Source organism: Cyprinus carpio, chromosome A18 (assembly GCF_018340385.1).
Source record: "Cyprinus carpio isolate SPL01 chromosome A18, ASM1834038v1, whole genome shotgun sequence".
NCBI classification, from domain to species: Eukaryota; Metazoa; Chordata; class Actinopteri; order Cypriniformes; family Cyprinidae; genus Cyprinus; species Cyprinus carpio.
In genome coordinates this window covers 20,990,932-21,004,155 of record NC_056589.1, presented here as the reverse complement: position 1 = coordinate 21,004,155, position 13,224 = coordinate 20,990,932, and positions in this window count along the sequence as shown.

Below are 13,224 nucleotides of genomic sequence, written 5' to 3'. Positions count from 1 at the left end.
GCGTGGATAAATATGATGACAGCTCCTTCCACGTGACCCGAATGTCCTGCATCTACAACACCTGCTTCTTTATGGACTCGACCTGCTTGGGTTAAAGTGGGACAATGAATGAAATAATATAAGGGACATGGATGGAAGGAAACTTTCACAGGTAAGAATGTGTTGGTTTTGTATTAAAAATATGAATTTACTCAATATTACAGGTTTTTAAAAATATAGTACCTTTTAAATGTTGTATCTGCAAAGTGCTTCATCTTGTATAGTGCTAATTTAGTAAATCATCTTCTAAAGTCTGTTGAAGATATAGATATTCATACATTGCATATAACTAGAGTTGCAGACATACAGGGAACTTGCTCTTGTGTGTTCATTCCAGACCTTCTTTGACCATTTCCAATATGGCTTACGTATAGTGGCCCACAGAAAAACAGCTCCTATACAAACCTATGTTGGCAACCACCCAGAATACACTAGAAAATAGCAATGTCCTATTCCAACTCCAAGTGGAGTTCTATTGCTGAAGTGAACATGTGATGTAAGGAAATATGGTAGTGAGTGGTAGGGGACACTTTCATGATAAAGTATCACCAGGTAAAATGAATAGAAGAACAAAAGGAAACATAAGTAGAAGTTTGTAAATAACTAAAAAGCACAACTCATGGTGACAGTGCGGGCATGTGTTTTTTAAGCAGTGTTAAGCAATATGTAGCTAATGACAAACATTTTTGTTGATTTCTTGAACAAAATGCTTTTAATCAGAGGTTGTTTGAAGTTAGAATCCACTGACTGCTTGGAACGCCAGAGGTATTGTCAAATGTGCTGAGTTTTGCAAGCACGAGATTCATCTTATTATAACAAAGTGTAGACATGGAAGTAAATAAGAGATTCAATAAGCAGTATAGACAAGCCTCAAATGATTATAACAGAACTTTGTTGAGATTGCGATGAACTATGAGTGACAGCTTTTTAGTGATTTTAAAGAGAGTGCTCCTTGCATGCTTCCTAGGATATAGTTTAATCCATTGAGAATTTGGCATAAAACTTTTGTTTTTTCACATACATGCTGCAAAAAATTTCGGGAATGACTACGATTTCTCGAAAATAGGAACGATTGATGTAGTGATAACCATAGCAATGGACTGAACAAATACATGTCAAAATAGCCACTGGGTAATAGTAAACCACTATCTTTTTTTAGGACTACACATAGTGCATCATTTTTTGAGGCATCAAAACTGTAAAGACAGAGTTCATGTTAGTTCACGACTGCACTCCTGAGGTTTTCTGAAAAAGCTTTTTGTTGTTCTTGTTGCATCTGTGCTCCTGCCAAGGGAACAGAAATGGCTGTTAAAGTGACCTTTGCCATCAGATTTCTGTTCCAGAAGGGTCACTCTCATCAACCTTTAGAGCAGGACTGACCTCTGACCTCTGTTAATAACCCACAACAACACAAACATTCCCTCTTCTCATGAGACTGTGCCTTCAGAAATCTTGTGTTATGTTTGTATTGCACTGTTGAATTTGTTCATAATGACTTAATGCTTTCCGATCTGTGTGAAATGACAATTGATTTATCTACATTTATGTCCATGCAATATCTTCCATAGTAGTATGATAAAACACTATTCAGAGTTTAAAATTGTGTGTGCCACACTACTACTCTCAAACAAACAGCTCAGACAAGAAAACAGCAATAAGAGCAATAAAAACCGGCCAGTTTTCTGAGTGCTCTATTTTGTGAATTGGACTTCAATTTATGTTCCCTCGCTCTCCACAGAAGATGACTCTCTCGCTCTGTTTTTTCCTTTTTTTGCATCCCATCACTCCCCTTGGCTCCATCAAATGGGTAGGAGAGATGCATGAAAAAAACAAATTCCCAGCATTTGAAAGAATAGAGAGGACATTGATTTGGGATTGAGGCTGCTGTCGTTTTGAAAAGTGGAGAGACAAAGCGTGTGCATTGAACATCTTTTCAGTGGCTGAAAAAGATGGGAGGGAGATCGAGGGGAGATCGAGACAGAGACAGCATGCGATCGATGGATAAGGAGAAAGTGAGAAAAAGAGAGGGAGAGAAAGTGCCTATGATTCGGGGGAGAACAGCAGGTAGAAGGGGTGCCATTCTTTAGTTAGCTGAGAGTCAGGGTCACGGTGGCTTTGGATTATAACTGCACAAACAAGCACATACTGTAGCCCAGAATAGTGAGGTGAAAGAGGTAATATAAACCAAATCATTACTGAAAAATAAGACTCGCTGAGACCTCCAACTCAAAGAACTGTTCACCTTCCATCTTAGAAAAGATACACAAAAATGATCGGCCTATATTACTACTATGACAGAAAACATAGCTGTTAGCACTTGAGAACATGTCTCAATTTCAAAAATGAATGACATGTCTGCCAAAGTTTTGGGATTTATGAACAATTTAAAAAAAAAAAAAACATTGTGATGGAAAGTCACTGAGAAATGTTTAATATTATGCATTTTTAGGTCACTAATCAAATAGCAATTTGAAACAAATGATATTCTAGCCTCAGCCAACGCACAAGATGCACAGATCATTCACGGTTCATGCTGGAGAGCTCGATAATCAGGTTTTTACATGAATTTTCAAGTTCTCTAAAGAGAGAAAAGGTGGAAAAATGTAACTATTTAAAAGTTTGGGGTTGGCAAGATTTTTTGGTTTTTTTATAAAAAAAAGTATTGTATGCTCACCAAGGGTACATTTATTTGAAGGAAATGCAGTAAAACAAAATATTGTAAAACATTACAATTTTAGCTGGTTTTCTATTTTATACATTATAAAATGTAATTTATTACTGTGATAGCACAGATGAATTTTTCAGCAGTCATTACTCCAGTTTTGAGGGTCACATGATCCTTCAGAAATGTGCTGCTTAACATTTTTTCATGATCCTTTGATTAATACAAAGTAAAAAAAAAAAAAAAAAAAAAAAACAGTATTTATTTGTAATTTTTTAAAAACTTTTTTGTGTGTCTTTATTGTCTTTTGATCAGTTTAATGCATTATTGCTGAATAAAAGTATTTATTTCTTTCACAAAAAAAAACATAATGACACTAAACTTTGAAATAGTACTGAATATTAAGACATTCTGAAAGATATATTATATTTTAACACTCTTTTAACGCTTCAATTGTTATGCTGATATTATCATTTGTAATGGAATATAGTGTATTAAATTATAAAAATGCAAACTCTAACCATTTTCACTTGTGCTTTCATAATTTTTGGACCACATATCATGTATGTTACTTTTGCTAATGTAACTGATGATCGTGTTGCAAAAATGTGGTTCTCATTATTAATTTAGTATAATGACAAAAAACAGACCTTTCACATGTTTCTATTATGGAAATAAAGGGATGCGGAAATAAAAAGAAAATGAAGAGGTGTGACTTCCTGTCTATAATGAGAAACAATGTCTGTAGTTTGGGTGGAGTGAGATAAACTGATTATGTTGTGATTGGCAGGGACTTTATATGTTCCTCCCTTGCCATTTCTTGACCATTTGTCAGTCCCCCTCTCCACCAGCAGATTAACAATATTTATATACAACTATAGGAAATGTTTTTTGATATGACTGACTCCAAAAAGAAAAGAAAACTAAGTGAAGGAAAAAAAAAATATAGAAGGTCATGTTTGTATGAAAAGACAGGAATGCGTTGGATTTACCAGTGCAACGACATAGCAGATGTCCACAACACAGAGAAAAAAAGGTCTCATGTTGCAACTAAAAAGGCAATGTTTGCTTTTCATTGCTGTGCTCCCCCAAATTTGAAATACACTATAAAGTTATTTTAAATATTATTAAAATTTGGAAGAACTCTTTTCTGTTTTTTTTTTTCTATTTTTAAAATGCAATTTATTCTTGTAAAGCTGAATTTTCAGCAGCCATTATTCCAGTCTTCAGTGTCCACATGATCCTTCAGAAATCATTGTGGTATGCTGATTTTGTGCTCAAAAAAAAAAACATTTCTTATTATCATCAATAATGAAAACAGTTTAGGATAAATACAAATTTTGTGGAAACTGTGATTTTTTTTTTTTCAGGATATTTTGATAAATACAAATGTCAAAGGAACAGCATTGTAGCTTTTATAACATTGCAAATGTCTTTACTGTCACTTTTGATCAATTCATTGAATCGTAGCTGAATAAGATTAATTTCTTTCTGACTCCAAATTTTTGAATGGTAATTTTGTGAATAAAGCATTACAGTGTTTTAAATCTGCTGTGTTCCCCTTTAGCCTCAGCTAAATCTATATGGGGCTTAAGTAAAGTTTTTAGTTAAACATTTTTGGAAAATTATGAAGAAAATAATTAAAAACCTAAAGGGACAACATTATCCATGCAGATATAAATATTTTTCTGACAGAATAACGGGTCCAAGACTCCCAAAGGATCAGAAGTCAAAGTTAGTGTTTTTGTATTGCAGACCGAAATTGGCTCTATTAACACTTATACACTTAACAAATGTGCCAATGGACCACAAAACCAGTCGTAAGGGTCAGTTTTCTGAAAATCTGGAATCTGAGGGTGCAAAAAAAATCTAAATATTGAGAAAATTGCCTTTATAAGTTTTGGAAAAAAGAAGTTCTTAGCCATGCATATTACTAATCATAAATGTTTTAATATATGTACAGTAGGAAATTTACTAAATATCTTCATGGAACATGATCTTTACTTAATATCCTAATGATTTTTGGCATAAAAGAAAAATCTATAATTTTGACCAATACTATGTATTTTTGGCTATTGCTACAAATACACCCCCAGCGACTTAAGACTGGTTTGTGGTTCAGGGTCACAAATGAAACCAGGGGGTTGTCAAGCTCCCAATAATGGCAAAAAAAAAAAAAAAACATAAGAAAGAGAAAAAGCCCCTGCCCACCATTCACTTTTATCTCTATGCAAAACCTTACATCCAGAAACATCCAGAATTTGACCAAAATTTGAGGCAACATGAAAATAAGTGCTGGAATTTTAATTTTTACTTGCAATATCAATTTAAATGAACATCCATCACCTATCCCTAAGAAAAAAAGTTGCAAATTCATGTTTTATGTGGCTCCACATCATGGACATAACTAGCTGTGACCCCTTTAAAATTTCAAAGCATAAATCCACTCATATACTTTGGAATGACAAAAGGTTGTGTAAATGATGATAGAATTCGCATTTTTGGGTGAACTATTCCTTCAAGCCTTCTATCAGCAAAAAAACACATACATCTGACTGCTTGTCTGAGGATGACAAGATCGGAGAGCCTTTGGTCCCTTTATTCTCATATGCACACTTTTAGACTGACAGTCAGAAAAAAAAGACACTTACAAATGCCTGACTACTTGTATAACAAATAAACTTATAGTGACCTTTAGAGTTATTGTGAGCCGAGGTAGTGGAGTGTGACAAACAAAATGACCAGTCGGCAGCTGCCTGAAGGGCCATGGAGCCATTACCACACACTGAGTCATTGGGAGAATAGTGGATGGTAAACCTAGAGGGGTTGAATATAATAACAAAATCCAGATGACAAATAAACACACAGATCAAGAATACAAAAAAGTCGCAAAGCGGTAGGATGCAAAGGCCCGCTGATAGACAAGCAGGTCCTTTGAGAGACAAGTCATTCTAATAAAAGGAAGTATACACAAATTACACAGACTTCATGTAGTCGAAATTATTTTTTATCAAGAGAAATCAGGAGAATGTTGCAGAGAATCTTTGAGCCTTTGAGGAGCGGGCTTCCGTAATTACAAGCCAGATAATAACCTGTGTGATATTCTCAAATCGTCTTTAATAATGTCTTGTGAGGGAGTGTTGATGGACTGCAAATGGGCAGAAAACTGATGGAGAAATTCCAGAGATGCAAACAGGGATGAAACGAAGCGACTATCAGTGAACTTTTCACACGAGGCCGTTCCCAGATTGCATGTCACTCTGTGCCTAATGAAAATGAGTTTTTATCTGTAAGAGCCTGGTCGTCAAGGCCTCTTTTTTCTCATCTCCTTTATGTTGTTAATTAGATATTCCACCAACAGACTGCGGAGATGTCATTCCTAACGCCCCCGCGTAACATGCTGGCGAGATATTGGTCATGATTGTGACTCAATATATCGCAACTGTAAGGCTGCAGAATTAGACAGAAAAAAAAAAAACATTAATTATGATATGAGTCTTTCAGAGAAAATCACAGCCACTGATAAAATGTATTATCTAAGACCAACCTCCTGAGCTGTCAGTGAGTTTTTAGTAATTTTTTTACATTTTTAAAATAAAGTAATGTGATTAAAAAACCATATTATTTTGCAGAATATATTATGTATTTTTTTGTTACATTATACATAATATTATACCATAATTTAGTTAATGTTAATATGTTAATGTTTTAGAAAGAAGTCTCTTATGCACACACAATGGTACATTTATATGATGAAAAAATAGAGTAAAAAACAATACTTTTGTGAAATATTATTACAATTTAAAAATGACTGTTTTCTATCTGAACATATCTTAAAATGTAGTTTATTCCTGTGATGGCATTAATCATCAGCAGTCATTAATTACTCCAGTCTTCAGTGTCATATGATTTCTCATTATTATCAATGATGAAAACTTTAAGATTTAATAGTAAGATAAAAAAAGAATACTAATTTATTACTAATATTATTATCAATGATGAAAACTTTAAGATTTCAAAAGTAATATTTAAAAAAAAGAAGAAGAAAAAAATACAAATTCAATACTAATATTAAAGGGATAATCCACCCCAAAATGAAAATTTTGTCATTAATCATTTACACCCCCATTTCATTCCAAACCTGTAAAAGCTCCATTCATATTCAGAACACAATTTAAGATATTTTGGATGAAAACCGGGAGGCCTGTGACTGTCCCCATAGACTGCCAAGTAAATAACAGTGTCAAGGTCTATAAAAGGTATGAAAGTCGTCGTCTGAATACTCCATCTCTGCCATCAGATGTGCAATCTGGGTTATATGATTTTTTAATCGGTCACTTTATTTTAAGGTCCAATTCTCACTATAAACAAACCATTTACTACAGTGCCGGCGCTGTCCTTGCCCACCCTAGCGCCCATCCACCCCACAGTGCCGGCGCTGTGGTGGGGCATTCGAGGGCCGTGCCCCCCCTAGCGGTCATTGATGCCCCTCCTCCAACAGGCCATGGCGTGGCCCAAAAAAAAAAAATCCCTTTTAGTTATTATTTTAATATTAATGTTCAAACTGTAACTTAAAGTAAATAAAATAAAAAAGAATGGGGGGGGGGGAAAATGCATAATTTTTGGTTTTTGCTCATGGCACGTTACTAGGCTTCGTCATGGTGAATGCTTATTGGTCGCCGAGTAAACTTGTTACATTTGATTTGCAGCGCGCGCGCAAAATCCATTTCAAGTTGAAGAACAGTTTGTCCGTCTATATTATAGACAGTTGTTAGCAGCTAATTATAAAAAAAAAAAAAACACACAGGTGAATGTTGATGAATGTTTGTGGGTTCTAACTGCATTTGTGTTTTATACTTGGCTGTCTGTAAAAGATATACGGCCTTATGTCATTTCTGCTTGGTGCGTGCATAAACTGTTGGGAGGTGTGTAACCCAGGTTAAAACCAAGTATTAGCATAAAAGTAATAGCAGAAAATACATTTATTTTTGTCCTTTATTTATTTTGTTTAGAAAATGAGTCCTTTAGAGTATTTAAAGTCATTGAAACCCTTAAAAAAAACGGTGTTTAAAGAAAATTATTTTATTTGTTGAAGCACACTTTGTATTTTCTGTATTTTATTTTTTCCCATTTCCTGTATTTTCTTTTCTTTTATCTATTTCTCAAGTTCTACAGAATTTGCATTCTACGCAAATCAAAAACTACAAAATCAGTTAAACCTTATACCCTGTGTGAGTGGCTCATTATTGTTGTGACATCCTTATTCTCTGCAGGCGAATTTTAGTCTTGCTGTTGGTCCATACGCAGACATTTGTGTGATGATGTCCAACTCGTTTTATTAAGAAAAAAAGCCTTAAGTTTTCAGAAACATCTTATACGAAAACACTTTGTCTGATGGGGACATTTTTTTTGCCGGTTTTTCAAAGCTTCAAACTGATTCAGTGTTTTATTTTTGTCGTCGTAATTTTGTAAATTATTTAAGTATAAAAAATATATAGCTATTCATTGTAGGCCAATTTTATGTTTTTTATTTAGCCTATATTATATTTATATTATTATTTTCTGTCCTGTTCTGTTTTTTAGGCTATCTGTTCTGGGCCGGGTTTCCCTCGATGTAGCCTAGCCTATCTTAGCTCTTAAAAGCGCTCTCTACGTGCAAGGTTATAAACGTTAGCCGCAATTCCTCGCGCGTTTCCCAAAAATGTACATTTTCCCCAAAAATGTAACGCGAGAGATGAGTCGCTGTCCATTCGCTGACGTGCTGAACTAGGCTATACTAACCTTATATTGAATCGTATTCTGAACGTTTAAACCTAACAATCGTCCTCTGTTGTGTATTAGGAATCAAGACAGGTATAAAAAAAAAAAAAAAAAAATTATATAATGACATTCTATATAGATAGATCATTGGAGCTAACATTATAGGGTAGAATGTCATTCTATATAGATCATTGGAACCGTATCCGGTCGGCAAAACAACAAATTTCAGCGCTGTCTTCTGTTCCCTCTTTTAGATAAAAACCCAAAGTCTAAAGGCCCGTTCACACCAAGGACGATAACTATAAAGATAACGATAAAGATATAGTTCTAAAAATCGTTTTCAGTATTAAAGAACAGCAGCGTCCACACCACAACTATAACGATAAAGACAAAGAAAAACGATATCGTTGGAATCACTTTCAAAACGATTTTTTCCAGCTGATGAACGATAAAAAAATTGACAGCCAATCAGAATCCATCCTGTTGTAACGCGCTCGAGAATTTAAAGCGCCAGACGAGCGTGCGCTTAGAATAAACAGAAGATATCGTTCGCTGGTGTGGACGCTAATATCGTTATCTTTATAGTCATCGTTCTTTGTGTGAACGGGCCTTAAATCTTTCATTGTCATTCTATATAGATCTTTCAGATTTAGGTCTGGATTTCCATGCTACTATGATGTTGCCAATGCGTCAAAAAAATATTTATCAAAACGACAGTGCCCCCCCCGCCGATGATCCAATGCCCCTCCAGTAGATCTACACTTACGCCGAACCTGTCTCTGTATGCTGCGTATGCTCTTCTGTATCATCCGCGCCACAACCTTTGACACTGTAATTTACTTGGCAGTCTTGGCAGAACAAATAATAATTGATAAAATTCAACTTTACAAGAAAAAATCACATTTTAACATTAAGAAATCATAACTTTTGACCGGTAGCATATATAAATATACTATTCATTTATAAGTAAAGAAGAAAATAGCTAGCAAAGACAGCTTGGTTCGTTTCTGCTTTTATTCAACAGTTCAATAAACAGTAAGTTAATACTAAGTAACTAACATATACTGCTAAACAAAGCCACAGCAGAACCACTGCAACACCAAACAACACTCAATAGTGGTGTTTCATTCCTTAAAGGATTAGTGTTTTGAAGCAATCAGGTTGAATAATTGATTCAAGGACTCACTCATAAAGTCACTTGTTGCCACTAGAGCAACAATCTAATGCACAGTCCGGATTCAGGTTGGAGGACTGGAACTAGCTGCTGTGTAATAAAACTGTATAACTGTATAATAAGAAATAGTGACTGTATACAGTATTAAGCAGGATGGTTGCAGAATTACATTGATTCGCCATGACTGCATTATAGTAATCTTGTTACTGTGTATCTTGTATCCCTGATCTTCTGCATAGCTACCACAACTGATTTGTTCTCTGTCATACAAAAAGAGCCAAAAACGAACCGCATGGTGAAATCATGCCTGCTAGCATACAGCTGTATGTGACCTCAGGTCTCTTAACAAATATAACTTGGAGGGGGCGAGAGAGAGAGAGAGAAAGAGAGAGAGAGAGAGAAAGAGAGAGAGAGAAAGAGAGGACCAGAAAATGGAGGATGCAGGTTGCATCTGTCACATTTTCAGCCAAGAATTTCTTTTTTATTCAAAACTGAGTTCTCAGGATTCCTGTTGAATTTCTCACTCGCCCAGAAGTGACAGCGCATAGTTTAAGAGTGTCATCATCCTTGAAGGCCAAAGCAGTTTACCATCAGCTAAATCTACACTCGAGGTACTGATGATTCTCAGCTTTGTGGTTCATGGCTGACTCATCTCCCCTCAATCAATCTTCACACATCTACTCTCATCCCACTTTCTCTTTAAACCAATTCCAGACTGTAAGGGCTCTTATTGTACAATTTAGTAGTGATTTATGTCAAATTCACATAGCATTCAGCATTTTTCAACTGGTGCACATAATTTAGATCCAGAATAAAGCGGGCAAAATTGAGTCAGCAAGTGGTTGAGAGTTTTATGGTGTGTCGAAGCCCACAAAGAGCAATGGCCATTTAACAATTAAAAAAAAAAAACTCGTTTATAGGTAGCCTCCTTTATGCCTGAACATAAAAACATAAGTAGACAGACTAAAAATAATTTCACCTAAAACAAAGTTCAGTGATTTAATATGTTGGATTTGCTTGGTATTGTAATGTCAACAGCGTAAAAAAAAAAACCCAATTGCATAATTTAGATTTGTGAATTGTTATATCTATCGCCATACACAGCGTTAAAAAACAGGTTAAAAACAGGTAAAACTCTCAGGTACTGAGTAACTGATTACAGCTACTATGCAACATGTGAAAGCACAAATGAGCTTAGTGACAAGATACACCTTGGTGTGCCTCACTGCCATGGCAACCGCAGAGGAGCGAGAACAGATTTGATGGCTGGTTCTGCATTTTTCTATAGGAGAAAAGGGCAACTTACTGACATTAGCGCTGATGATTTCATCAATTTCAGCACTGATGGGATTAAAACAGGTACTGGTTAATGAAAGCAGACAAACCAGGTAATAATTGCAGGTGCCCTGTGTAGGAGTGAGGGTACCACTGTACAAACAATAATGAGACATGCCATGACTATGAGTCACAGCTGTCTGAGAACGTACCATGAGAGCTGGATTCACGTTGAGATTAATCAATCTCTTATAAAACTCTAGTAATACGTCTAAAGCACTTTTTGAAAGTTCTTACAGTAAATGTGTGTTTTTTAGAAAAGCTGGCATGTTTACCTTATAATGCTTCACATTTTTAACACTTACATGTTTTCATTTATAGCTGTCACTTTTATCTATACATGTTTATTCTTATTATACAGGAATATTTTTATGATATTACAAGAGAATCCTGAAAAAAGGACCAAATTTCCCCAAAAAATCAAGCAACACAACTGTTAACACTGATAATAATAAAAAGGTTTTTTTTTTTTTTTTTTTTTCGTCCATGCTCGTCTACCAAATCAGCATATTGGAATGATTTAATCTGCAGTAATGACTGGTGAAAAGTCAGCTTTGCATTACATTTTAAAATATATTTAAATATTCATTACAACAAAGGTTACTTTAAATTATAGTAACATGTCACAAAATATCTGTTTTTATTGTGTTTTGTATCAAATAAATGCAGCCTTGGGTGAGATAGATATGCATATAAAGAGACAAATCATTCTTATTCATTATATAAGTGTCTTAATACTTTTTGAGGCCATTGTAAAAATTTTTAAATGCAGTAATTTTAATTTGGAAAGTGAGGTGAGCAGTATTTAAGAGTGGTACAGATATATGATATAGTGAGGATCAAAATACAGCATTAAAATATGCATTTATAAGTGAAGACTGAAAAAAGAATTCAAAGACTGTAATCATAATCATCCTTTTAACTAATCTATTACTGAATAAAGCGTCACCAAATATAATATCAAGCAAGAATATAAGATAAAAAAAAGAGTTAATTGCATTGTTCATGTTAACTGTATCATTCATTTTTAATCACAACCAGAAGTATTTAAGTGCTAGAGTCTCCCCAGCCTGTGAGTTCACATCTGACCCTGACTACTCGCTCTGAAGAGATTTCCTCGCTAGAAGACGCTCTCATGTAATGTGTAGACCCCGGGGTTTTCAGAGCCCAGGGAGCTCAGCAGGCCTTGCTTAAGGCTGATAATTTTCCAATCAAGCAGTTCAAAGTAAAGCATCTACTGTAGCTCACAACTCGATTTGGCTCAGGCTATAACAATAGTTCAGAGGTTTTTTTCTATCGCCCCCTCATTTTCCCACGTTTCTATGAAGGCATTTAACAACCAACAGTATGTGATTGCTTTAAACATGTCTTCCTTCCTTCTACAACATTATAAACTAGACACATTTTGTTTAACAATATCTTTTAGAGAATACAGTGAAAGCCTTCATATGCATCTGTCAATGACAGTCACTCTACTAGCTCTCACTGGAGCGGCTGGCATTACATCATTTATGTGCAATTATAAGTCACTAATGATAATCATGAAGAAAAAGAATAAGAAGTGTGCATAATTAGTTAACCTTTCAAAATCATCCAGCCATCCATCCTAGGTTTTGGAAGGAACAGGCAAATCTGCATACATTAGACAGCAAATTAGCAGTGCAGAACCCTGCATCATTTACCCCAAAAGCCTTTCTGATCATAATCATAATTCATAATCATAATTATTTATTTACTTTTTTCCTACTACATTTGATCATTCTTAAAGGGACAGTTCACCTTCAGTTGCTGGTCCCCATTGACTTCCATTATATGGGGGGAAAAAAGTAAATGGGGACCAGCAACTGAAGGTGAACTGTGCTTTTAAGAATGATCAAACATAGCAGGGAAAAGTAAATAAATAATTATAAAATATAGATATATAATTAATAATATATAAATATACAGTGTATATATATATATATATATATATATATATATATATATATATATATATATATATATATACACACATATATATATCAAGTAACGAAGTACAAATACTTCGTTACCTTACTTAAGTAGAAATTTTGAGTATCTATACTTTACTGGAGTAATTATTTTTCAGCCGACTTTTTACTTCTACTCCTTACATTTTCACGCAATTATCTGTACTTTCTACTCCTTACATTTTAAAAATAGCCTCGTTACTCCTATTTCATTTCGCTTTGTTTTCATTCAAAAAAAATAAATAAATAAAAAATAAAAACCTATC